The sequence below is a fragment of the Chinchilla lanigera genome, unplaced genomic scaffold (assembly GCF_000276665.1).
Source record: "Chinchilla lanigera isolate Chin_1 unplaced genomic scaffold, ChiLan1.0 scaffold00045, whole genome shotgun sequence".
NCBI classification, from domain to species: Eukaryota; Metazoa; Chordata; class Mammalia; order Rodentia; family Chinchillidae; genus Chinchilla; species Chinchilla lanigera.
The window spans coordinates 7,406,690-7,434,635 of record NW_004955446.1 but is presented as its reverse complement, the minus strand read 5'-3'; the positions used below and the strand labels follow the sequence as shown (position 1 = coordinate 7,434,635).

General features: G+C 36.0%; 1 protein-coding gene and 1 pseudogene across 3 annotated transcripts in view; one reads left to right on the top strand and one right to left on the bottom strand.

Moving 5' to 3' along the window:
* Ndufaf2 (NADH dehydrogenase (ubiquinone) complex I, assembly factor 2) overlaps positions 1 to 27,946 on the top strand; it is a 94,419-nt gene that overhangs the window by 5,250 nt on the left and 61,223 nt on the right. Inside the window, exon 1 of one of the 3 annotated variants that reach the window (XR_001235670.1) lies at positions 24,908 to 25,121. The exons of 1 other annotated variant lie outside the window; for it this stretch is intronic. The gene's annotated coding sequence lies outside the window, so the exon portion shown is untranslated. Of the gene's footprint in view, positions 1 to 24,907; positions 25,122 to 25,177; positions 25,412 to 27,946 lie in introns of those variants that run through there. One more of the 3 variants, XR_001235671.1, reaches the window with a different exon arrangement.
* Positions 15,237 to 17,050, bottom strand: LOC102030581 (annotated as a pseudogene).

Below are 27,946 nucleotides of genomic sequence, written 5' to 3'. Positions count from 1 at the left end.
TTTGGCAGACTTAACACTTATAATTTCTTAGTTACATAATATAATAAATTATGAATTATAAGCAGAATTTAGTTTATCCAACTGAGTGAATAAACATTACACGTAATTGTTTAATATTTATATATTTATGGACAGATACTCAAATCATCTTCTAATAAGAGAAAATAGTCATTGTTTTGAGTTGTTAGTTGGCATTCTTTTCAGACATTTATTTGCTATGTTTTCTAGAGGAAGGAGAAGATTTAAAGGGCCCCTTCATAATTATTTTCTTACTATTTTCCAATAATATTCTCACATGCTATGAATCAAAATAAAAATCCTTGTGGTAGCCCTGGGCAAAGCAGGAATTCTTCTTGAAGCCTGACAATTTCTGTAACATGTGAGTGAATAATATGGGTAAGATTATCTGTAATAAAATCAAATTAAAAATCCATATATGACCAAGTAGATTTGTCACTAATCTGTTGGGGTCTTTTTTAGAAATACATTTCTACTTTTGGACTTATAACTGTTATTCTAAGTATTTAAATTAACACATTAATTTTGGTAGTACTGTTTCAGCCATACAATATTATTTAACTTTTTTTGAAGTCTTTTGGTCCTTTATAAACTAATAATTCCATAATTATAATTTCATTGTTTTCTAAGTCCAAGTGCTCATTATTAGATCAGTTGCATATGTCATGCTACATATATATAATATAGCTATAAAAATGAGGATGTTCTTTATGTATTAATATGAAAAATATCTTTAAGACATATTATGTAAGAAGGAAAAGTACAGAACAGTTTTCCAAAAAAGATGAGAGGAAAAAATAAAAGGGAAAAGTATATGTGTGTGCTAGAAACACATAGAAATTTATGTTGACTTTGTCTACATAAAAATAATATATGGTAGGATAAACTAATAAAGCAGGGTTGCCAGTTTTGTGTGCAGAGATCAGAATTCAGCAGATAAGACTGCATGAAGTTTTTTCTCTCTGTATTATCTTGTGCTTTATGTTTGAACCATGTGAATATATTAGTCGGATAGATAGACTCCTGCTTTTAAAAGTATGTTGTTGAATTCTGTGTTGAGGAAAATTCAGGAAGCATACATCAAGTTTAAAAATGATTGCATTCACCTAGACATTGGAACATTATTCAATGCTGAAAAAATTGTTATCAGACCGTGAAAAGATATTGAAGAATCTTAAGTGCATATTACTAAGTTGAAAAAAAAAATAGTGTGAAATGACTATGTCCAATATGATTCTACCTGTGTGACATTTTGAGAAAGATAAAATTACTGAGATATAAAAAGAAAGATCAGTCGTTGCCAGGGTTGGAGGAAAGTAGGTGTCACCATTAATCCTGATATGTCAACTTCATTGAATTAAGAAATACCTGGGAAATTAGTAAAGGACTTTCCTGGGTGTATCTGAGTGGCTCATGGAGGCTTGATCTTGAGTGATAAGCATGAGAGTCCCAAAACTTTTTGTCACCAGAGACCAATTTTGTGGAATACAGTTATTCCACAAATGGAGGGAAGAGTTTTGGATTTATCATGCTCTTCATGTTATTATTTGCTCTGTAGTATATAATGAAATAAGTATACAGCTCACCATTATGCAGAATCAGTGGGAGCCTTGAGCTAGTTTCCCTGCAACTAGACAGTCCCATCTTGGGGTGATGGGAGACAGTGATACTCAAAGTGTGTGGCTTATGTCATTTATCCTATAATCTCATCTTGGTTGCTGTCACTGCAGAAAACCCTACTTTACAAAGATAGGATGTTGAAAATGGATGATGGCTTTTCAGTGCTATTATGCCAGTCTCAGGATACTTCACCTTGACTCTAATTCAGAATGAATGGAGATTTTAAGTTGTCCCAGACATACTTTTAAGGCCACAAATGTTTGCCATCTTGAGCAGTTGATCCTCTTCTAGCATGGATGTAGTTGATTCACCTGCTTTATTCAGATGGGTCACAGATTCATTCCTTCCCAATTCAAGAGTCTTTTGTGATTGGGAAGTCATGCCCAAAATGTTTTGAAAGCTGAGATAGGTGATCATGCACCAGGAAAAAGAAGGTCCTAGCTCAGTCTTTTTCAGAATCTCAGCTAATGTTTGAAATGTTGAAAAGTCATACATTATCCCCATAATTCCAGGATTTGAATGCAGCCACTTTATTTGCTAACTGGGACACATTTGTTATTCTCCTCTAAAATGACAGATTGAATTCACTGAGCATGTTGAATGTGTCACATAAGTAAGCAAGTTTTGCAACCCATTTCTGCATCATGGAAATGTGCTGCCAGTGGTAACTTTTTCTGAAAGCAGTTTCTAGAGTGGGTCTCATAACTTAAAAGCTCTGGCTAGCAATCTTACTTTAGAAAGTCATCTCACTTCTGTGTATAGGTGAAGATGGATGCTCTATGTCCATCTTTTCACAGAGGAACAGATGGAAGTTAAGGGCATGCACTTAAAAATGATTGATAATTTTAATCACATCCTGCTAAATGTTAAGTTCAGGTGACATTTTTTGGCTAGCCAGGATTTCTGTCTGGATGACACAGTGTGTAGATACACATTCACAAGTGACCTCTTTGACCAAAATACTGAAAAGAGAAAACCATCCACTCATGGCAGCTCCTCCATCTGTGCATATACCAAGCCAAAATGATCCAATTTAGGGTTCCTGAAGTGGAATCATTCACAGACTTGAATAGTTCTGCAGCCATGGTATTGGTTGCCAACAAAAACTCAAAGAACATATCCTGATGAGCATACTCCTGAAAAATGTATGGCACTAAACAAACACTGTTGCCTTTTTGTCATATCAGTAGACTTGCCAACCTGGACTGCATAGCACTGTGACTCATTAATCCTCTCTAACAGTTGTGCCACAATTCCTCTGTTATTTTACCAACTCATCTACTTATGGAGCTGGCTGAAAGAGGAATATATGTCACCTTTTGCACTGCAGTCTCTTCTAATATTTCATGAAAATGTGCTTTGCTGCACACAGGATCAACTTTTCACCAATAGTAAAGGACTTCTTAGCTTTAGAAATCCAGTTAGCCAGTAAGAATGAATGTTGCTGTTGGTGCAGACACATTTAGTGAAGTAGTGTCAATAAGTGCTTCTGTCTTTTGTGTTGACTTCTTTTTCTTATGAAAATTCAGGGTGCTTGGTCTCCATGTGGTGAAACAGTTTTGAAGCCTTCATGGCTTCAACAGGTAACTTGTTATGCAAAGAAGGCTTGGAGAATGTGAATCACGTTATGCAAAGAAGGCTTGGAGAATGTGAATCACGTATTGCAATGAACCCATAATTGCAGTAGGACTGTTGGTATTTTCATTTACATGCAGCTTGCTTTTTGTTGCCAGTCTTAGAGTCTTCTGTCTCACCACTGGGTCTTTCTCCCTTTTCAATAAAGCTCTTTAGTGGCATTTGTTTTTACTCATTTGGGCTATGGTTAGCCTGTAGACTTACCAAAGCTGTGACAAATGTGCAGTGTGAGAAAGAGCTGCAGGTGAAAGTGGTAAATAAAATAATAGGCAGACCACTTGCAGACTAAAGTAAGTATTGAATTCTGACTTAGAACCTGTCACCAGATACAGTTGTACAAATGAGGTGTATCAACTCACATGCCACTAGAAAGCCTCTCACCAGATGCTTGTCACTTGTCTGTCATTAATAGGGTTTTGATCTGAGTCTGCAAGCAATTGATTTATTACAGTTCTGTGCATTCAAACTTTGCTGCTAATGTTAATCTCTATTTGTAGCCTCACCACCACCACCACAGTTCATGGTAGTGTTTACGTACCTATGCGAATCTAACACAGCCAGTGGTGTGACAAGAGGCAGAGCTCAGGTGGTAATGTAAGCAGTAGGGATCGACTGTAAATACAGGTGCAGCTTTGCTTGCTTGCCCACATCTCACCACCTGCTGTGCATCCTGGTTGCTAACAGTCCAAGGACCTCTACTGGCCTACGGCCTGGTGGTTGGAAAACCCTGTTATAAATAGTCCCTGCCCATTTTTCTCAGAAAATCTTCCTTTATTCTGCTTCTTAGCCACCCTGAACTAAGCACTTTGGCTCCACCACTCCTTTTTGCTACGTCTCTGCCTTGTAGGCAGCTGATTAGAGACCAAAACCATTAGCAAATTAAATCTGTTCTCCTTTAAGTTGCGGGTGTGGGCATTGTGTCTCTACTATTATTTTGTCAAGAAAAATCACATTTAGAGTAAGGTTTGATAACACTAGAAGGACTATTGTAGAGCTTTTTGCTTCACAGGATAGTAATTTTCATCACCAACAATTTGGATATTTAAAAAAAATGAACTCATTTACTTTGTCAAGCTACTTACTTGTATAGTGAAACATACGGGATTTCTTTTTGATCATTTAACATTATTCTGTATATCCCTATTCCAGTATATTTTCTGTGGAAATGATTGTCTTTGTCACCTGAATTTTGGTGATAAATTGAATATGGCCCTACCAGAAGCCATTTATGAAAAGGGGATTGCCTTACCTGTGGGCTGTTCTTTTTTTTTTTTTTCTCATTTTCCTTTTTTTTTTTTTTTTTTTTTTTTTTTTTTTTTTTTTTTTTTTTTTCAGTACCAGGAATAGAACTCACAACCTTGCACTGACCAGGCAGGCGCTGTGCTGCTGAGCTAAATCCCCAGCCTCCAGCTGTTGTTTTAGAGACATGTACTTTAACTTAAATGATCAATGTTTTCCCAAAAGTAGGCGTCTGGAATAATTGTTACTTTGTTTTGTTTTGTTTTTGTGGTACCAGAGGTCAAACTCATGATCTTGCGTTTGCCAGGCAAGCACTTATGCCACTGACCTATATCCCTAGCCCAATTGTTACTTTGGATACCTGCATTTTATTTTTATATTTTACCCTTTTTTTTCTTAATTAGAAAAATAGTACAAAAATAGAACTATTTTAAATTGCAAAAGTCCTCCACTATCCTTTTTCAACCCTCTGAAATAACCTGTTTGCAATGTGTGGTATATTTAATTAGCTATGATAGGTAGTGATATACCAGCAGTTTCTTTCTCACTTTCCTGTTCCACGTTAGGAGTAGAGGTAGGGTTATTGTCTCCCAGAGAACCAGGCTGATGGAAAGATTCACAGTGCCATAATGACAGTATCTAGAGAGTTAGATACTTTGGTAGGGGAAGAAAGCTGTGAAGCAGTTGAAGGTTTTGGAATAGGAGTAAGACATATTACTTCAGCACATGCCTCATTGACTAGACGTCTGTCTTTTTTTTTGTTGGGGGGTGTTTCCGGTACCAGGAATCCAACTCAGGACCTCGCACTTGCCAGGCAGGCGCTGTGCTGCTGAGCTAAATCCCCAGCCCCGGTCTGTCTTTATTGGCATAAGAAGTGGAAAGGGACCCTTATGTGGATAAGCAGTAGAAACTTTAGCATAGTATTATTACTTATTTTTCTGTTTATGCTACTATCTATATTTTTATCTTTGTTGAGCATATCTACCTAATTTATATTTCTTTAATTTGTGTAGCTGTACATCTTTAGAATAAGTTAGCTTTTTGACTTTCATTTAAACACAATTTTTTCAATTTCTTGCTTGGTGTTTTTATTTATTTATTTCTCGAAAATTTATTTTTACTTTTCTGAAACAAACTATATAACTTTAAGGTTTCTGAGTTTCCTGTCCTGTATAGAAGACCTTTCTCAGTATAAAACTTTCTTCTAAAAATCCACTCATTTTTCTCCATGTCTCAGATATTAAACTTGAAATAAGACAGCCAATTCAAGAATGTAAAGACTTAGTGTAGTCCCATAGACTGTTTTGCAGATATTTTTGACCCTTTACTACTATCTTTAAAAATATATTTTGGTTGAGAAGTTAAACATTACATATATCTACAGTGTACAATATGATGTTTTGGTAAACATACACCGTGAAATTGCTACAACAAGCTGATTAACATGTATAACTTCATCTTATTTTTGGTGGCAAGGACACTTAAAATCCACTCTTAGCAATTTTCAGACACAGATATGTAATTGACAGTGAACCATAATATATAATAGGTATTCTGTGTATAACTTCTTTTACTTAGCACAAAGTCCTCCAGATTCATCCAAGTTGTTGCAGATGACAGCATTTCACTTTTTTAAAAATGACTGAATACTACTATGTACATACACCACATTTTCCTTATTCATCCTTGATAGTTTGTTTCATATCTGGGCTACTGGGCATAGTGCTACACTGGATGTGGGAATGTAGATTTATTTTCACCATACTGATTTCATTTCTATTGGCTATATACCCGGTAATGGCATTACTGGGTTATCTGGTTGTTCTATTTCTAATTTTTTTACAGTGTATCAGGGTTTTCTTTTTATACCTCCTTACCAACATGTATTTTGCCATTTGTTTGTTTGTTTGTTTGTTTGAGGTACCAGGGATTAAACCAGGGTCTAGCACATGCTAAGCAAGTGCTCTACCACTGAGCATTACAACATCCACAGCCCTCTTTTGTCATTTTAATGTTAGCTATTCTAATAGGTATAAGATGACTAGTAATACTGATCATTTTTCCATATAACTTTTGCCATGTGTCTTCTGAGAAATGCTTATTTAAGTCCCATCCTAGTGCATTTTCTGTTGCAATAGCAAAATACCTGAGACTAAGCAGTTTATATAAAGAATAGAGATTCATTTAGCTCATGGTGCTGAAGTCTAGAAAGTCAAAGAGCACAATGCAGCACCTGGTTGAGGGTCTTCTTGCTGCATCGAAAGCTGAAAAATATCTCATGATGAGACAGAGCAAGTGTGCTAGCTGATTTCTTCATATTTATTTTTTATTACTACATGTATGTTTGTGGTACATGATGTTCACATTCCTTTTGTGGGGTTGGTACATGTACATAATACACCTGATTCCTTTTTGCATCCCCTCTCCCTCCCCTCCCTGCCCCCTCTGTCCATGTCTTGACCCTCTTCTCATTTGAGAAGGATCTGTCTCCCTATTTCTATTATCCTTCATTTTGCTCTTTGTATTTTTGGTTTCTCATATAAAGAAGCCCTGTGATATTTCAGTTTGTGTGTCTGATTTATTTCACTTAATGTTATAGTCTCAAAGTGCATCTGTTTTCCTACAGTGACTCAAATTTATTGTTCTTTACAACAGAGCAGTACTCCACGGTGTATAAATACCACATTTTCTTTATCCATTTATCTGATGAGGGACATATAGACCATGTCCAAGATTTAGCTGTTATTAGTTGTAATGCTATAAACATGGGTATGCATGTATCACTGTAATATGATGTCTTCAATTCTTGTAGGAAGATACCTACAAGGGAAATAGCTGAATTGAGTGAAATTTCTGCTTTTAGTTTTTTGAGGCATCTCCATATTGATTTCCATAGTGGTAGTACTAGTTGACATTCCCACCAAAAATATAGAAGCATTCCTTTTCTCCTACAGCCTCACCAGCATTTGTTTTTATCTGATTTCTTGATTATATCCATTCTTTCTGGAGTAAGATGGAATCTCAGTGTTGTTTTAATATGCCATTGTGTAGTTTGTCTTTTCACTCTGTTGATCTGTTTGCTGTGTAGAAGCTTTTTAAATTTGATACGATCCTATTTGTTCATTATTGGTACACTATTATTTCTTATGCAATTGGGGTTCTGTTGAGAAAGTCTTGGTCTTTGCCTATGTCTTCAAGAATTTGTTTTTTTTCTTTCAGCAAGTTAAGTGTTTATGTTTTAACATTTACTTCTTTGTTTTGATTTTAGTTTAGTACATGGAGAGAGAGATGGGTCTAGATTCAACCTTCTGCATGTGAATAGCCAGTTTCCCCAATACAGCACAGTCCCATTTATTAAAGAAGCTATCTTTTCTTCAGTGTATGCTTTTGATACGTGGGTAATGCTGGCATTGTAAAAGGAGCTCAAAAGTTTTCTTTGTTCTTAAAGTTTTGAGTTTCAGAAAGATGAGTATTAGGTCTTCAAATGTTTGGCAAAATTTAGCAGTGAAGCCATGAGTTCTTGGGCTTTCTTTGACAAGGGACTTTTATTACCAATTTAGTTCCTTACTCTTTATTGGACTGTTTAGATTTTCTATTTCTTCATGATTTCATCTTGGTAGGTTGTATGTGTCTCTTACAATTACTGTTTAACCATAGTCTCTAGTTTCCATTTTGCTATGTATTTTCTTACATCATAACGTCTCTTCTGAGGGGCTTAGATAGTGACAACATATCTAAGGAAGTTAATAATTTGGACGACTGTTTCAAGAAAGAATGAGAATTTATTAAATTCAAGATGACATCAGAACCGAGTATTTCTTAAAATCAAAATGAAGTAAACATAGCTCTAGCATGCCTGGGAAATTACCCATCCGTATTCATGAAATGCTTTGTGGATCAAAGATGAGCTATGTAATACTCTTCTCTACTCAGTTTTGTGCTTTAATTGGATTCAAGATAAAGAAAGACCCTCCCACAGCCCCCATGCTTGGGAGGGTAATAGTGCTGCCTCAAATGCTCAGTCCTAGTTCATGTCCATACACACACACACACACACACACACACACACACATACACACTCTTATTTCTCCTTTGACCTTTCTCTAGATCCTTTTATTCTGAAGTCACTAAAGCTTTCCAGGCAGAAGTATCCCTGCTATACAGCATGCTAAGTTAACTGGACTTAACAGTATCAGGGCTTCCTCTTACTTCCTTTTCCCTTCAGCAACAGAATGGCTAGGTCTTAACCATAATCTTACACAGTAAAGTCAAAACCTGACTTCTAACCATGCTACTTTCCTGGGGAGATCCTTATTACTAATTAATAGTACAAAGCTAATATGTGTCATGCTCACTAAGGCATCATTCATAGTAATTTACGTATAGTAATGTCCTACGATCATATTTTTGTCTTATTATTCCTATTTTTTACATTTCAAGGAAACTGGGTTACAGGAAAGTTAAGTAATACTTTCAGATGGTTTTTGTCCAGTCTTGCTCTTAACCAACTTCCTATGCAGTTAAAAATAAAAAGTTCATTTAGCATCTGTTTTTCATCTTGCCGATGTCAAGGCATTCCAAGGTAATCTTAGCTATTTGTAGACACTTTCACGACTTCTGAGGTGAGTTGATCTGAGCGCTTTTTGAACCAGCCCATGGTTGTTTGCTCAGGGTGCACACTGGCCCTAAGGTGGAAAAACTACTTTCTTCTTTCTGAAGTTTCATGTTGTTTAAACTGTGAAGAGAATCTTCTTTGTAAGATAGGATTACAACCTGCCACAGAGCCCACAAAGGAAAAGAATTAATTCAACCATTCCTAGAATAGCATCTTATACCTTAAGGGTTTCTTACTAGATATTAAGGTCAACAAAAGTAAAACAAAGTATTCTGGTGTGTCCACTATACTATAGTTAGCTTAAGTGTCATCTCTGTAAGGGTAGATACTGTTCTACAGTGAATGGAAAGTCTTGTTAAACATTTGTCAATAATTTCATAGACCTTATGATAGTCATAGTTATGACTGATGGAATAAAAGAACAGGAAAATTTACTTTCAAAGCAATTACAAAACCTGAAATGAAAAAAACTCAAGATAGACATGTTTCATTTCATACTTTCTCCTTCAAATAACCTTATTACTGATGAATGAATCCATTTCTCTTCCACAGCACACGTTTAAGTGTATCTCTGAATAAGATCCAGTAGCTAATGTTTTTTCAAGTTCTAATTTGTACTGGAACTGAATTTAAAAATTCAGTTCCTTGGCTGTTTCTTCTCTATAATTTGGCAAATTTTGAAATTATATTTAGATTGCTTTATGTTTGCTTGTTTATATGTCTTAAATCAAGAAAAAAATGTAGTCATATCATTTTTTGCCAAATAACCTTGTATTTGAATTATTTTTATATTCTGGATGAGTGTTTATTTGGATTAAACTTTTTAAAAAGGATCTTGAGTGAAAAATGTGGTTCCTCTTAAATCAGATAGGATACCTGGAACTATTTTAAAAGCATGTTTTTTTATTTCAAATGAAATGAACAGCAAGACAAGCGTCATAATAAGATTCTTGTTGGATAAATGAATTTGCCTATAGACATGGGTCATTAAGATATTTGAAGATTTGCAATGAGAAATTATCATTGTGAGAAGCTACATCCTATTTCTTCAGGACATTACACCTGATTTAATAATGATCTTATTTCCCAATCTCAGCAGTTAACCTAGGTCCAGATATCCAAATAGGAGTTTCTCTTATAACCTTTATTGGGTTTTGTTGTTGTTGTTGTTGTTGTTGTTGTTATTTTGTCTTTTTGAGACAGAGTCTCTCTGTGCAGTTCAGGCCGGCCGTGAGCTCACTTTGTAGCCCAGGCTGGTCTTGAACTCTCAGCAATCCTCCTGCCTCAGCCTCCTGAGTGCTGGGATTACAGGCGTGCACCACCACGCCCAGCTTCGGTTTTTTTCTTGAAGACATTTTAGAGAAGAACTGTCATGCTTCTCTGTAATTGAATTGTTACATATCTAGTGGTTGAAATAATCAGACAGGGTAAATTGCCATCTTTGAGACCATAGGAACTCCAGACTTCGGAGTAATTTGAGAAGGGAGTGGTGGCAGAAGACTATTTACAATGGGGTCCACTTTTTCAGGCTTTGTAGTTGTGTCAAACGGTTTTGATGCAAACATGCAAAGTAAAACTACCTATTTTCATCATCTCTCTGTTGGAGCCAAAGTTTATTTTTAAAAATCAACATATATTAGTACCTAAAATTAAGTGTTTTAGACTTATTCAGAGTTCTGTATTCTTTGTAATATATTGGGAGAATTTTGATTTGGCAATTTAAAAATCAAATACATATGTGAACTATAACCTCTAATTATATACTACATGAGTCAACATATTCATGTAACCTTTTATTAAAAATGTTATAAATGGTCACATGAGGACATAGTAATTTTAGCCTAGTCTTACTTGGTACAAGGAGTTACCTTATTAAGAAAAATTTAAAAGAATGATTTCCAGGTTGAGGTTGTTTTTAGTCCATATAACTTAAAATCTCATCACGTATGAAAAAGTTTTTTAAGGAATAAAATATCAATTTTATCCTCCATCAAAGCTAAAACTTCTATTGACAAGAAGTACTCTGGGGCCAGGGATATAGCTCAGCACCACAGCACCTGCCTGGCAAGCAAAAGGACCTGAGTTTGATTCCCAGTATCAAAAAAAAAGAAAGTACTCTGTATAATCAAACTTATATTAAAGTTCCAGTTTCCCTTCAACTAATTGTGAGACGTACTCAAGTTTACTCAAGCCTCAGTTTTTTAATCTATAAACTCTAAATAATACTATTTAAACTCAAAGGTAAGGATTAATTTTAGAAAAGGACGTATTACCATGTCTTAAAGCCTGTATTCAGCTGATCACCATCTGAGGAAACTAAGGATCAAATAGAATAATGTAAGATAAGTACCTATTTCCAGATCTCAAGCCCTTTATCCGATTGATCCCAAGTTTAACCATTATATTTTTTAAATTTCTCACTTGAGTATTACAGTAGTCTTGTTTTCTAGTCCTGTCTTTTCTCACTCATTGTTGACATTACCACCCACCCCATACATCACTGAATCTCTTACACTCTTGCTTTATTAAATTTGTCTAAGGCTTTCTGTTGTCTCAAGGGAAAAGTCTGTAGTTGGGCATATTGCAGTTGGGCTTTTTAGGATGAACCTGCTCTTTAGCCTCACAACCAATGGTAAGTCTGCCCCTATATGCCCTACACTTAGGAACATTGTGAATGCTTTCAGATCTCAGAGCAGGTTTTGCTGTATCACCTCGAGGACAGGTATAGGTTCAAGAACAACTATGAATTAACTGCTTAGAATTGGCCACAGTTATTTCCACAGTTAGCTTTGATTCCCAGTTAACTTTGATTCCCTTTAAAAAATAACCAAGAAGAAAAAAAAAAAAAAAAAACAAGAAGTAATACAAAGGATACATACAAGATGCAGCACCGAAGATGAATGGACTTGACTCTCTCAGATTCCCTTTGTCACTACAGATTCCTGGAGTTGAATGGATTCTGTATGCCTCATAAACTGAGGAATTTGCCACACCAGGGGAGTCTAGAAAGTTGGTCCTGTTTTAAACAACAAAATTAGTCACCTTTATTTAATAGAAATAGTACAAATAACTGCAAAATTAAATTTCATGATTAAATATACATGAAAGCAACATGCATCCTTGACACCAGAACCCACATATGAAGTTAGTCAATTACATGACAGTTAGGAAATCGCAGAACTGAGAGCCTGCTGTGATGCACACTGTAAACACTTGCAGACTGAAATGAAAACCACAAAATTAAGATCTTTTTCAAGGGAATTTAAGGAAATTAAATATATACCCTAAGGAGCACTGACAATGTGGAGTCCATAACCTATTTTAGTTATGAAATGTTTAAAAATGATACATACTTTTCATTCCCAAAATGTTAGAGTGCAGCTACCCTGGCATGAGTAAGGTTACATTTTGTGACAAGGAGTATAAGGTAGTGTTTAGAACCCACATTTATTTATTCATTTGTAGGAGTATTATCAGTTCTTTAATTTAACTTAATTATATTATAAAATATTTACTTACCAGGAAAATAAAATATCAATAAAATAAAATATTAAATTATTACTATTCAGTGTTGATAATAAACATCAACATTTTCAACATTTTTTTACAAAATCTAAGAAGTAACAGCAAGTAAATACCTTGGTGAACTAAGATAAAACTAAAACTCTACAACAAAAATAAAATTTACTTCAACTATGCTTCCTAAGGCTGTCTTCACATGTAAAAACAGCATGTTCCAAACGTGTCACAGTGATAGCACATGTGTTTTGTTTTCCTGTCTTTTTCTGTGGGACACAGTTGACATCTTGCTGGTCTTGCTATCTTGTTAGGAGATTCTTGCGGTGTTTTATTTGTCTGTTTACCAGTCTGCTCCAGAATTCTTTTGTAGAGTTCTTTGGGCAGATTTATATTGTTTTTCCTCTATTATAATTGATCTTTTATCAGTTCCAATCCCAGTTCTGTAAGAAAATCTCTCCATGATATATTGCACTTGTTATTTTCTTTGTAAACTATGATACTATTTATGCCTGACATGTTTAGGATTGAGTAAAACACAGCCATTGGCCAACACTTTTTTCAAGAGACATTGTAGTTGCTACTCATCAAGAACATCTACACTACTTTTTGTTTTGTTGTAAAATGTATCATTTCTGGGTTCATTTGTGTTGAGGATTCACTATCAATCTTATCATCAGGGTGTAACATTGACATTATCAATACTACTTTTTTTTTCTTTGCCATATACGAGGCCAATATTATATCTTTATTAAATCCAAAGATTTATACTATACATTTCTCTATTGTGAACTTGCAAAATTTGGTGGGGGAATCTCCACTTTATTCTTAGAATAGTTCCTGTGCTGGTCAATTGGTGTTCTTTTAGCAAATGTAACATCAGTGGGTAACTAGTGAACCAAGTGTTGAATGTGACATTTTGGTAATTTTTTGAAATAGTTGCAACAAGTCTGTTCGTAATGTTCTATGCTTTATTACTGCATGAATGAAGACCTGGTGGCTGAGTTCCAGGATAAATGTCTAAATTCAGGTGTAAAATATCTTCATATCTATCAGGGCATATATTTTTTATACCACCTAGAAGGTTTTGGGAAAAAAAAGTATTCCAAAAGCTACAGTGAAAAAGATGATGCAAGTTGTTTGTCAATTGTCATGTATTCAGATGGTGCATACGTTGCTTGACAGTTCTAAACAAAGCTTTCAGAAAAAGAGTGAATATCCACTAAATTGTTGGATTTTTTTTCTTTCTTAGCAAGTGTTTTTGTCATCAAAACATAGGCAATTTTGAAGGAAAGAAAATCTGAACGTCCTTGTTATTCCAAAATTCTCAATGCTACGTCCATCATTCTTGATAAATCTTTTAGGTTCTGACAATTCAAATGAAAAAGTCCTGCTATATATAACAGACCTTTGAAGGCTTTTAGTTCAGATAGTTAGGTGTTATGATATACATATTTTTGAGTATTACTATTTGTATATATAGAATGTTTTACTTGTATTTCATTGTTAGTATATTTCACAACAGTTGTAAAAGTAGATTTCCATGTGATATTGTACTGAGTTGGGCTAATTCTACAAGAAAAATCAAACCAAAATATTTAATAAAACAAATTACAAATGCACAGAAAGGTAGCATGGAGCATAAGGTGGGTAAAACTCACACATTGGTATTTGTCATGTGCATACATGTTCATCGACTAGGTGGGCAAAGAGAAAGATGGCTTCCTGTAGTCCCCCAGCACAGCTACTGAGATGCACAGCCAGCTAAAGTAATGCGAAAGTACATGTTTTCATTATAAAATTATGATCTGGATGTATTTCACCCAACCTTACTCACTACTTATCAGTGTTGGGGAGATGGTGAAAAAAGGGTGGACCAATGGCTAAGACACTTCCTCCTATACCACGGAGGCCCAGAGGACACACCTTGCCCAACTGTGGAGAAGTCCTTTAGAGTAAGTGTTAATGTCTGCCATAACAATTTTTAAAGTCTGTGCATTACATTATTCCCTACATGTAATAGGCAAACTGCTTTAACACAAATCCAACTGAGAGACCCATCTGTCCCTCTCTCAGGGAGCCTGAGGATGGGGCTACCTACTTACTGAGGCTTGCTATTTGCCTCATTTTAACGGCCCTTACAGGGTCAGGAATGCAAGATGTCCCCTTGGTGAATGCTGCTGATACTCTTACCCTGAGGAATCAGCCTGGGATATGTGATGCCAGGATGTACCTGCACAGTCCCACCTGCAGACTCAGGGAAAACAATGGGATCTACTGTAGAAACAAACTTCACTGTGTCCATTCTTTTCCAAGCACGGTCCCTCAATTTCTGAAGCACGTCTGTTTGTGTGAGGATGCCGCAGAGCCACTAAGGTTAATGTCACAGTTGAAGTAAAAGGTAGTAGCTGGCAGGCAGGCACAAGCTACCTGAGCCACTGAATGTCTGTGGTGTCTTGAAGATCATTTTCTTTAATATGGGATCATTTTCTTTGATAGGGGACACAGAAGTCTTTCTCAGGGAGGCAGACAGCCATTGATAGCTTTGAGATCCTGAGTAGTCCCTCAATTCCCTTCTCCCCAAGGGCCCCCAGCCACTGGCACCATCCCAAGAAGTCTGCAGGGCACTGGATGGTGGGCACTCATGGGCTGAGATCCTAGCCTGACTTAGGGCATCTTTAGGAGCTGTGCGTACAAGTCCTGAATGTACTGTACCTTGGAGTTCAATGGGAACTTGTAGTAGCTACTGTCAGCACAGATCTGGATGACTGCATTCAGTTCTGTCCCAAAGGCAGAAACGCATGGAGCACCCAAGGGGACCTGAAACTTGGAGAAACTCCATTTGGAACTGAAGTATTTTGGAAGGAAACCTGCTGACTCCAAACTATACTACTTATTACTTTTTGGATCCTTGGCTGTGAAAATGTGCACTGTGCCGTGGTCACTGGACACACAGATGAGGGAAGTGTGGTGGATTAACTAATGGGCAACTTGGAACACCCAGCTGAATTGAATCAGTGTGGAAGGCGAACCTGAAGATTGTTGCCAACAGCATAAAAAGAGAGCTGGAGGGGAGGCTGTGTGCTGTTGATTCTCCTGGAGAAGCTTGTCTGGCTGGCTTTCCTGATATGAATTCAGCTGTTCTCATCATTAGAGGAGCTCAGGACCGTGCTGTCACCAAGGATGGTTAAGGTTCTTTTTGGAGGATCTGTGATCCTTACCTTGAGTGTCACTTCCTGGCTGTAGTGCAGATCCCTCAGCCCACTGGCACAGATCATTCATCCTGCTAGCACAGACTTTCTAGCTTCTACCACTGACCTTTGGGCCTTCCCAACGCAGATCCTTGATACAGACTTGCCTGAGACATTGTCATGGGCTCTAGGCCTCTAATTGGACTCCTGGAGGATACTACCATGGGTTCTAGGTCTTCATCTGGACTTGTGTAGGACATTGCTGTGTAATCCAGGCCCTTAGCTGGATTCTTTGGGTCTCTAGAGTGCGGACAAATCTCCTCTACTCTTTTGCATTTGACTCTTTGGCCAAATATTGTAAAATAATCCTAGAAATTATGTGTTCTGTATTAAATCCATTCGCTTATAAACCCTGACTACAACAGGAAGCATCCTGATCGAAGGTGATGCAGTAGATATTATCTGCTTGAGATCCTCTTCGTAGCTTTTGTATTAAATGCCTCGATGAAGTACCAAATTCTTATAAGAGCCTCCTTTTCAGAGGCGGTTGCAATTCTTGTTCCCTGCAGGTTGAGAGTGATACAGCTCAGGATGCCTTCCTGAGCAGGAATGTCCACAGATAGCTTCTAGGTACTGGCCAGGTCATCAAACTATACATGGTCTGTGTGAGTGTCAGAGAAAGGCAGGAGGAATTGTTACTACAGGGACATGGGATGTAAAGGCCTTTAGGTTTATAGACATGCAGCTGGTGGGCATTGTGTGTGAATGTGAACACCTTAATCATGGAGTCCAAAACAACCACTAATTCTATCGTGCTGTAACTTGACTGCCTTGACCTCCATAGAGAACTTGATCTTTATATTGGACGCTTCAGGTCATCCACATCATCACTTTGTTGGGAGGACATTTGAGCTCTTCTCCACCTCCAACTAAAGCTGAATACTTGCAGTGAAATAAAATTTCTGTATATCCAACTCCTCTTTCCAAAAATTCTTGTTTCTCTTTTTCTTTGAGTGGATCAGGGTTATAGATTCAAAGTCTGTTTTCAACCCATATGCAAAGCACCTGTGGTCCCAGGTGAAGTCGGTATACAGCAGCCCATTACCATAGAGGTCACAGAGCTGGAAGTTCATGGTGCATCCTAGTGTCCAGTGCTTCCCAAACCTGCAGGCCTCTTAAAGAGGGAGGGCTGGAAAGAGGCTGGGGGCGCCGAATTCTCATTAGGTATTTGTTGCTTTTTATGTTTAGCTTTAATCATTGCTGGTGGTGATGAGATATATTAGCTCACATGACCTCATGTCACCCTGTTACCCTAAAATGCTCCTGCAGCACTTATATGACATTTCGGTACAGTGTTCCTAGCCATAATCAGCCATAACTCTTCATTCCTTTGGCATTTGTCCTCAGCTTTGAGGCAAAATTCAGATAACATAAAATTAACTATTTTAAAATGTACCATATGGTGGCATTCAGTATATTTATGTTGTTGTGCAACTGTCATCTCTAGCTACACAAAACTTTATGAGGACATGTTTTAACCTAATGTATGATGTTGTTGAATAAATGACTGGCATACATTTCCATCTCTTGATTTTTAAGAGCTTTAAGAAATGGCTTGAATCAGGTGTGGTGACTCATGCCTGTAATACCAGCCCTCAGGAGGCTGAGGCAGGAGGATTGTTGCAAGTTTGAGGCCAGCCTGGGCTACAAAGTGAGCTCAAGGCCAACCTGAACTGCATAGCAAGACCCTGTCTCAAAAAGACAAAAAAAAAAGAAAGAAAGAAATAGATTGAGCCAGATGAGGTGGTGCATGGTTGTAATTCCAGCTACTTAGAAGGTTAAAGCAGGATTGTAACTTTTAAGCCAATCTGGAAAATATAGAAATTTGTCTCAAAAAGAGATGAGGATATTGCTCAATGTTGGAGCATTTGCCCAGCATGTGCAAAACCATAGGTTCAATACCCAGCAATGGTACCTGCAAAGCCAATCTCATTAAGACTTATTCATGCTAGAGGATGCACCATGCTTTGTTAATAATCAGATGAGTTCCAAAGAGAAAGTGAGACCATAAGCAGTATTCTTTCATTTACTAAAGAATGAAAAAAAAAAAAAAAACCTAAAAGTAAAAAATCATTAAAATGGTCAGATTTTCCATGGAATTGACCTCGTTTATCTAAAAAATCCTATCCTGTGGATTAGCTGATTTTCTAGTGACACAAAGAGGATCACAGATGATACAAAGTAGCATATATTCAAGTCCCCAAAAATATTCTCACCATCTTTCTCATGTAAAATCTGTCATCTTAGTTTTCCATTTTCTGAAATGATCCTTCTACTTGTCATTCTTCTTTTACTTTGTCTAATTCTTCATTTGGTAGATATCTCTTATAGAAAGTTTCCCCTTTGTCTTTACCCCACAATTCTGGTCGCTTATTTTTTCCTATAGGGTACCATAAGTACACAGAGCTTTCTGTCTTTACTTACCTATCTATATTGTAGTCAACCTGTTCTTAACCATCTGGCCCCCGAGACCACCAGTATGTCCCAGAACAATAATAACCAAAGTGATAAATGTATTACTACCATGTTGAAAATTGCATAGAGCATATATCTTGGTATGCCGCCAGGAATGTGAGGCCATTACGCAGTCACATATGTCATAGTAGAAAAAATATTGGAATCATTGAATCAGAGTATAAGCAACTTAAGCCCTCTTTCTCTTTTCTCCCATATATTATAGTACAGTAGCTGGCCTAGGCACTCATTATGTATAAACACTAAGATGAATAATTTGGATTTTTGCTGTATAAAAAATTATATATTTCAGAATTTTGAATTTTGGGTAGGAAGAGTGATAGAATTGTGGTACAATAAAATTGTGTTGTTAGGTTTAACTTCTTTAAGGCCCTGGGTTGAGTCTTCAACATCAAAATAAGACAAAAACAAAAGCCTGTGTCTTCCAGAAGGGACCTAAGATTGACAATTCAAAGACAAAGGCATAAAATTACAATGAAAGGAGAAGGTAAAATCAGGGTGGGAAAAAGTAGAATCGGTATGAAGTTCTGATATCAACTCTAATTACTTGCACATTTTGTAAGAACAGGCCCAAATACAATGCTGAGCTTAGTAGCAGCCAACTCAAAAAGGGAAAAACCTTTAGACTAAGATGTGAATTAATCATCTAAACAACTATTTGGAGGAATATAACTAGTTTTTCCAGAAATAAAAGTAGCCTCATTTTGGTTTTATTCTAAGAAAAATGCATTTAAAAAAAATCTACCTCAAAGAAAGTACAAAAATTCATACAATTATCCCACTAGAGATAACTGTGACCACATCCCTGAGCTTCTTGGCAGTTAGACAAAGAAAAGGAAACAGTTACTCACACAACTATACTAGTTAATTTGTGTTCCATACAGTCTAAGAACTTGTTACTTTTCCTACATGCTCAACTATGCTGAGTCAATGTCATCAATTTTTCATAGACCTATAAGAGAAAAATGATAATTAATTTTTACTGTCTTTAGTACTGCTATCTGATGTGACTTTCTCCTGTGGTTTTTATATCCTTGTATAGGTTTGATAAGGGCTTTTTCTAGACTGTTTCCTCCCAGCCCTCAGTACTGAAGATCAAACCCTAAGGCCTCATACATACTAAACAAGTGCTCTACACCTGAACTACAGCCCCAGCCTTTTCTATTTTGTACCAGAGCCTTGCTAAATTGCCTAGGCTAGCCTTGAACTTGTGACACTTCTGCCTCAGCCTCCCAAGAAGCTGTGATTACAAGCATGTACCACCATGCCCACCTAGACTTTTCTTATAGTAGCCCTGACTTATGAGTAACAGTATCCTAGTAGGTTTTTAATTCAATATAAACAGTTTTTCTGGTGGCCAATATGGTATGGTTTGATAATCAGCTTCTTAGGTCTACGAATATGTTTGTGGGAGAGACCACTAGATTTCCACCAGACTTACTTTCTTCTTGCTGGACATAGAGTTCATTTACCAGCTTCCTTTGAAATTGTGTGGCTGTAGGCTTAAGTTTTCTCCAGTGCATTGTAAGTAGGAGTGATGTGAGTCACTTCCTGGCCGAGCCCATTAATATTTTCATAATGTGCTTCTCAGCGATCTTCCCTCCCCACAGTTGAATGAAATAGCAATGCTCAGGAAAACCCTGTTGAAAAAGGCATCATCCTGGTTCTTGGTTCCTTGACTGTGTGGAAAGAGCTGCGCGGTGGACCTAACACCCACCCAGATCTGTTCACATAAGAGGATGTCCACTGTGACTTAAACGCCTGAAACCCCTGCGCATTTCTGTATCTCATGGCTGTTGGTGCTCATGTGGCCCAGTTAATGCCGTCTGTATAAGAAAGATCATCCCATTCTTCAATTTGTGATCTAGAATTTTATGGGAAGGATTGGAATTCAGCATGTGTGTGCCTTTGTTTTTTGTTTTGTTTTGTCTTTTTGAGACAAGAGTCTCACTATGCAATTCAGGCTGGCCTTGAACTCACAGTGATCCTCCAGCAAGTGTCACCATGCCTGACAAGCACCTGTGTTTTCAAAATCATAATTCTTACCTACTTGTGAGCTTACTTTTCCATTTGATATATGATAAGATGACTTCTGGAAAATGAGATCAGATGTGTTTTCCCCAAATCCTCACAGGCCAGTGCTATCCGATTCTTTCTGTTGTGGACTTGGAATTTAAACCTCGTTTCTGGGATGCACAAAGAGAAGGCTGGAAATCTGTGGGTTTGGGTTACTGCTGGTAAAGCAGGAATCACTGCATTTATGGAACTTTTAGTCATGATTGACTTTCTCTTGTCTTGACTTCAAGAATTGTCAAGTTTTTTTTTAAACTACCAAAAAAAATTAACTATATTCATTATTATTTAAGCTACTTAGTTTTTAGAGTCTGTTACTATAGTTCAGCTGACCCTAAATAACACAATATTTTATAGTAAATATAACTGAACAGAAATTAAGCTTGATCCAAGTGCTCAGTGTCATCTGGATATAATCACTGGATACTGATCGCAGCAGTTCAAGATCTCTGTGGTCTTCACATCTCATAATCATAGAGGTTGTAAAATTGTCTTTCTAGAAGCTGTAGCAGAAGTTCTAGAAAAATTCTGATCCGGACATTTTATGCCATCCTCAGTTTTTTGCGGGGGTGGTTAAAGGGCTGGAATACTCAGGCAAACTTTACTTACATTCCTACCTCTAGGTGGAGGGGTGATAGTCCCACCTAAACTCCATGGACAAAGCAAGATTACATATAATGGAATAGTGAGTCCCTAAAGAAAGAATTTCTGAACAATAAGTAATAGCTATCAGAACACAGTGTGGTTAAGTGAAAGCCTAAAAATTAATAAAAGCATGAAACAAGAGTGCCCTGGATGAAGGTATGGTTTAACTATAAAATAAAAGGAATAAATCAGAGGAACACTGCAAGAAAATGTGTCTTGTTGAAAGTTTGTGTTGTTGGGGAGAGAAAAACAATAAAAAAAAAAAACAAATGAACTTTTTAAAATTAAAAATATTAAGTGGTAGTAAATAACATAAATTTTGCCATGTTAACCAGATAATATCGAGAATGCAGCAGTAGTAAATATATTCATATTTTTTTAAGTTGTGTTTTTTTAGTTAGGGAATTAGTAAAACAATAGTACTGTCAAAAGATTTGAGAGAAGAACAAGTGCATGTCTTAATCTCTGATCACACAAGCCTGACCATAGATTTCTTAGGTCCCAGGAAGCCCATAGAATAGTTCCAGGCAGGTGACTTGTAAGGCAATAAGAGCTAATTGCAGGAAGGCTCTAACTGGGTATTTGACATCAGCATTAGTCACAGACAAATCTCATTAGACTGTGGAACCAGGGTCCCTGAATTGGGTCTGTCTAGTCAAAGGAGAAGACTTACGGTTATTGTATATTTGGGGCTGTGTCGTTCTTCCCTTACCTATAAGGATCATACTGAAACCAGGATTTCAAAAGCAGTTTCTACTTCTTACCAACTGGTTCGTACCAGCAACAAAAACAACTTCATATTGACCAGTTGGCTTGAGGTGTCTTACATATTTCCCTTGCATCAGTGCATAGTCACAAATGAGAACTTAAAGGCCTTGCCTATAAAGATAGGACAACTTTTAGAGCCTAGGTGTTAACAGTAATATTACAATAAAATACTAGGACTCTGTGTTACGAAAGTGTAAAGACATCTAAGTAGAGCATTGATTTAAATAAGTTCATACTGGAGTGCACTGAGTGGATTGAGCTATGGAAATAATTCTGGTTATGTTCATCATAAAAGTAAACATTAAAATAATGGAACTGATCCCTATCGTATCTCTGATACAACTTTCTAATTTTTTTTTATTTTAAAGAGAAAAGAACAAAAACAAAATAACAAAAACAAAGACAAAAACTACACAACACAAAAACTATAAAAATGATACAGAATTTCAAAACAAGATGATAGGAAATCAACAATAGTTGTTTCATTACTTATTGTTATCTTCAAAGTAGTTGCTCAGATTACCAGATATAGATATGCAAGATTGATCAAATGATTAAATATTAACTGTTCCTTTCAATAAACCAATAGAAATTAGTAGTGCAATTATCTATTTTGTGTGTGTATTTATATATATATATATATCTTATATTTCCCTTCCTTCTTTCTTTCTTTTCTTCTTTCCTTCATCTCAGTTGTTCTTTCCTATTAAGCAATTTCTTTCCTTTTCACAATATCTATTGTACCTTTCAGATTTATTTACTCTTTCAGGTTCTTACACCATGAATACAATGCAGTGTTTATACATGTGTGTCTGATTTATTTCATTTATGAGTATGATATCTAGTTGCATCCATTTACTTATGAAAGTCTCAAGTTTATCTTTCTTTATAGCCAAGTAATATTCCATTGTATAAAAGTATCACATTTTTCTTATCCACTCTTCAGTTGATGGGTATTTGATATAACTTTTAAGGAATCACTGCAAAACAGCAATGAAGCTCAACCTTATTGTCAACAAATATTTGAGTGTTCTACTATGTGTGTTTTAAGATCTGAATTCCACAGAACAAGGCAAATGTGCAACTCTGTACCAAGGGAAAATATTTGCCATATTGCTGTATTTCAGCATTCTGTTTCTTTTCACCTTGGATACTAGGCTCAAAGACCCAATGTTTCTATATGTTTTAATAGCGGAGCAAGTTTCTCACCTACAAATAAGTTGAATTCCAAAAGTGGCATATAAGCAGCTTATTAAAATTCAGCACATTTTACCATATGGATTATGTCATAAATTGTAGTTCAGTTTCCAGACTGATTCACAAATCTCATTTAGTCTATAATTTATCTGAATAGGACATTCGCAGAATCTATTGAGTGGAACTAGAGATGCCATAACTCTCCCCATTTTTAAAAGCAGGAAAAAATATGTATGAGAACAAAATTTCTTCAACTGGGCTTCATTCATCTGACATCAAAAGCAGAAGCAGAAGAGATTCCAAGTTATGCAGTATTTTTTCTGAAGGACAAAGAAGCAGATGGTCAGATTTTGATTTTTCTAGTTCTTTTGCTAGCTAATAGGCACTGCTCTTGCCCCAGAACAGTAAGTTGTTCTGTGGTGCAAAGCAAAGGGATGATGTGGAAAGCATATATACAAAGTGATTTTAAAATGGGCTGGAAAAAGAAAGCAGAAAAAGAAGGAAGGGGCACTATTAACCTGATTACCTGTGGATGTTTTTATAGCAAAGAGAGGGATTATATTAGCATACTTCTTAAGTGTCCATATGAAAATCAGACATAATTAAAAATACACCTTTCCTTGCCCTTACAATCTTCATCGAGCTTCATTTCCCTCAATTATAAAAGTGAAGATTGTTGTTGAGAATTAAAGAAAATAAAAATAGCACCTATTATGACAATATCCATAATCGTTGCTCAATAAATATAATCCTGCTCATCTCTCAAATGCATCACGTAAACATTGATTAATAAGTGCACATTAGCATAAAATTATATGTTGCTAAATTAGACTAAATTGCATGTCTCTGAACCCTGAGAAACTTATAAAGAAGGAGCAAAAGTAGGAAAAAGTATTAAGCTTTATTATGTATTAAAAATAAAGCATTTTTAATTTTTAAAATATGTACAGCTTTATGGGACACATTGTGGTAATTCCATGCATGTATATGACGTGTCTTAATCAAATCAGAATATTTCCAATTGTTTTATTTTGGAAATTTTGTGTACTTCCAGTCATAAGAATAAAGAATGTTTTAAATCTCTTTTTATTCTTTTGTCAGTAATAATTCTGCTATTCATTGTCAGTGCCCCATTCCACAGAGACAGTCACCACCTTCAATATGCATTTTATATTTAGAGATTCCTCATCTTAAAGTAATATTACCTTGTTATAGAACTTTCTATAATGACTTGCTATAAAGACTGTAATCTTTATCTTTTTGAATGTCAGTAAAAAGTAAGTGGATAAAAATAGCAAGATGAATAACCTTTTTTGCAATCTTGCAAAGCAAAATGGAACTAGGCTGTCCCTTTTATACCCACACAGCCTTCCTTTTGGTGAAAGCATAATTTGTTAATATATCTTTTAACCAGTGAACTGGCGTAGAGAACAAAAGTAAAATTTATATCATCCAATTTTATTAGTTAATAACAAATGTAAAGTTTTATCATGTGTTCTATATGAATTGCTCCTGCTGAAATTTTCTTTACAATCTTTGCTTTCACTGCTTATGACTTACACTCTGCTCCTTCAAGTACCTCCAGTTGTCAGAGACTGGAGGAATTATTGAGAATATCTCTGGAAAAGGCTTGTTTCTTAAGAACAAGTGAATGAGTTGTTTTCCTGTTGCTGTTCAGAGTCCTTTTTCTCTTCCCAAGGACTACTTATTCCAAAGAGAATGGTTTCTCCTGGAAATTATCCTGCCTAAGCACTGAGAACAAGCCTTAAGCCACGATCCACTTTGAAATCATAGACCACAACTGAAGGAAGCATTGTACCTCCCTGGAATGTGGAACTGTAGAAACATCCTGTGTGTTCTTTCTACCAGTTACCTAGGAGTTTGTGACAGACTGCTTGATTAACTACAGGAAGGATGGTACAGCAAAAGAAGCCAATATATGATGGTCTTTCTGTCAATCCCAAGGATTTTGTTTAGGGAGCCAACATATGTTTGTGTATGGAATTTCAAATCTCAAAAGTACTAAACTTCAACGACTTCAGTTATTTTCACATGTTTTAGAGCCCTAGGTATGTGAGGAGGTACCTCCATGGAGAGGAAGGAGATGAAAGTTGAGGGATACTCTGTACCAGAGAAGCCTGGCTGCAATGTTTTTATAAATTGAGACTTTATTGAAGCTATTGTAAGGAAATGAGTTTGAAAATTGTTAGTGTCTCAACCTCTTACTAACTGAACCCAATTTTTGTGCTCAAAGATCTGACTCTCAAATACTAGTATAGTTCCTCAACTAATGACTGTCACATTTCATTAAATGATTATGTACTCTTTTTCTGTATTAGAACAGATTTGTTTATTAATGGTAAGTAGTGCCTGGCAGTTAACTAAAATAATAAATTAATGAAAGATATTCATAATGTCATGGGTTAGCACATACAATTTTTTAAAAATTAAGACCAATATACTGCTAAATATGCTCTATTTATTTTCATAAACTGTCCATATTTTAAAATGTTCATATAGTCTTGTGAATCAGTAACATTGGCTAACAGTACAGTCCTTGACTCTTATAGTCTGTGATAAATGACCAATATTCAATTTCTAAGAAAGCTTTTGGTCTAGAAATCTACTTCTGTGGTTCTAAAATTAAATCAGCTGCCATATCTGCACACTTCAGATCCAAAACTAAAGTTTGAGCTAGACCCAAGCTTTACAGGTACTTAATTTTATAATTCTCTAAAAGTCTAGTAATATTTGCTAGTTTATTAAATCTTTTTATTTTTCTTTTTATCTCTCTACAGCTCAAAGTGTTCAACTTAGACTTTCAAAATGAAAATTAAATGCTTGATTATACTGGTTTATACTTCACTATGAACATTTGCTAATCATGAGAGAAAATATTCCCCTTTCTACTAGGAGTATACTCGACTGACATTTATTTGCTTCAGTTAGCAGATGTCCTTTTAAAAATGAACATTTCCAGTCACAGTAATAATTGTCCTCTTATTTTAAGATAGTCTTTTTATTCCTTGTGTTTTTGTTCTCAAGCACATCGCTGGTTCACTAACTTACCACCTGTTGGCTCCTGTTGTTATTGTTACTTCAGACTTTTCACGCCACTAGTCCCGCCTGTCCATCCTGTGCGCTCTAGGTGGGACCCTACTGCGTCACCGGGCTTTCCTTCGGGTCTCTGGGCCTTCTGGTGCGGTTCACCTGGGTCGTGACAGCAGCAGTTCTCTGGGCCTTCCTGTGCATGCGTGTGGTTCACCTGTGCCCTCCTCCACGCTGTTCACCTGGCTTCCCCCAGCAGAGATCAAGAGAGTCTTTTTAAATACTGGGGTTTCTATGATATGTCTTAAAGTCTACTTAGCTGGCTTAAGTTCAATCTCCTTCCTTTTTTTTTTATACCCAGGAACCAAACTCTGCACCTTAGGTTTACCAGGCAGGCACTGTGCCACCAAGCTGTATCCCAGGTCCCTTTCTTTCATTTTTAATATGCATTTAAGACTTTTTAACACTTGCTATAATTCACATGCATTCATTGCAGAATCACTGTTAATTTTTTGTGATATTTTGGTAAATGTTCAAATTTTCTATTATAAATATACTTTACACATTGGAGATAGCTTAATGAGTATAGTAAGTGAATAAAATATTTTCAAAAATTGATGCCTACACCTCAATAAAAACATGAAGTGGCTTCTTCAGTCCTTTGAAGTAAGCACATTATTACACCTATTTAACTGCCATGAGTTCATGTTTTGGATTTTTCTTAATGGTTTCCTCCAGGGGAGGGAGGTAGTGTACTTGTACCTCTACTTCCTCAGGGGATCAAATATTCCTTGCTGTTTGGAAAATAAATGCCAAATATTTTTTCTTTATTTTTATGTTTGATTTCCACAGTAATAGGAAAAGAGCAAATGAAGCAAAATAATCATTTATTTCTAGGACATAACATGCTTGATTTGTGAATATAATTAGAAAATCTTTAACTTTGTATTGTAAATCTTCCTAGATAAGTATAATAGATTATATAATATATTTGTTGGTTGAATAATAGATGTTTTTGGAACTTAAATTTTTTAGTATAGTATTATCATGGAACTTTTTGTTTCTTTGAAACATTGCCTTGCTGTGTAGTTCAAGTTGGCCTTGAACTCATTATGAGGCGTAGGCTGACTTTAAACTCCTGGCAGTCCTCCTGCTTCAGCCTCCAAAGTGCTGGGATTACAGGCATGCCACCACATCTGGCTATTGTGGAGCATTTTTATGAACAGTAAATAGGAAAGTTTTTGTGTGGAGAGTAGGAACACAAATTCACAATAGATTCATCTTTTTTTCTTAAACTGTGATATTCTTCATGTGTGGTCTCAGACCTAAATTTTATAAATTTAATTTAAAGGTTTTTTAAAAATTAGTGGTCAGGTTTAAGAACACCAGTATGCTATTAATTAGCCACAAAACATTTTCACTAATACAGGAAATAGGTAGCTTGAATTTTTGTTTTTGTTTTTGTTTTTGTTTTTGTTTTGCATTTGCTGTCTTTCTGGGTATAGTTTAAGACTATCTGGCTTTGGGAGCCTGACAGGCTAAGCCATGTTATGTAAGGCATTTCAGAATAATTAAACATTTTGATATAATATCTGAATTTCTACCATGAAACATGCTTATGCTCCTTATGAGGAACCTCTATCTATGGGGAATCTAGTAAGATTTCATCTAATCCATTGAATTAGTTGACAGTTTTAAAGATTCTGAAAGCTTATCCATAAGGCCTCTTTAATTACTTTTTTAAAGAAGTTTTACCATACAACCACCATTGTTAATTCCCTACCACTTTGTTTGTAACTCTGTATTGTCTGTATTGTGCTTGTGATATGTTGTAAAATGTTGTATG